This window comes from Geospiza fortis, unplaced genomic scaffold (assembly GCF_000277835.1).
Source record: "Geospiza fortis unplaced genomic scaffold, GeoFor_1.0 scaffold346, whole genome shotgun sequence".
NCBI lineage: Eukaryota > Metazoa > Chordata > Aves > Passeriformes > Thraupidae > Geospiza > Geospiza fortis.
This window is the reverse complement of record NW_005054361.1, coordinates 2,627,221-2,627,721: the sequence shown is the minus strand read 5'-3', so window position 1 is coordinate 2,627,721 and position 501 is coordinate 2,627,221.

Below are 501 nucleotides of genomic sequence, written 5' to 3'. Positions count from 1 at the left end.
CGGGGAGGGGAGGGAGGGGGATATAGGGAGTCACGCAGGGATAAAGGGCTGGGAGGGACCTGGAGCCCCAGCCTCCCGTGCCACGGGCGGGGACACGTCCCACTGAACATCCTCTACCCTATCCTGGCATTGAGCACTGCCAACGATGGGGCATCCACAACCTCTTTGGGCAAGCTGCTCCTCACCACTGTCACAGGAAAAAAATTCTTCCTAATATTTAACTTAAATTTCCCCTCTTTCAATTTGTGCCTTATATTATTCAATTTATGCCCTATATATATTACTCTTTGTCCCATCGCTGCAGCTCCTGGCTGTGAGTCCCTCTCTGGCTTCCGTGCAGGCCCCCTTCAGATACTTCGTGTTGGGTTTGCAAGGCCTGGCTTTTGGTACCTGGGGTGGCTTCTCTGAGCAGCATCTAGAACCTTCCTCCATGTCCCGCAGAGCCAACCCCTGGCAGATCCAAAGGTGGATTGGGCCAATTAGAAATGGTGATAATGCCTC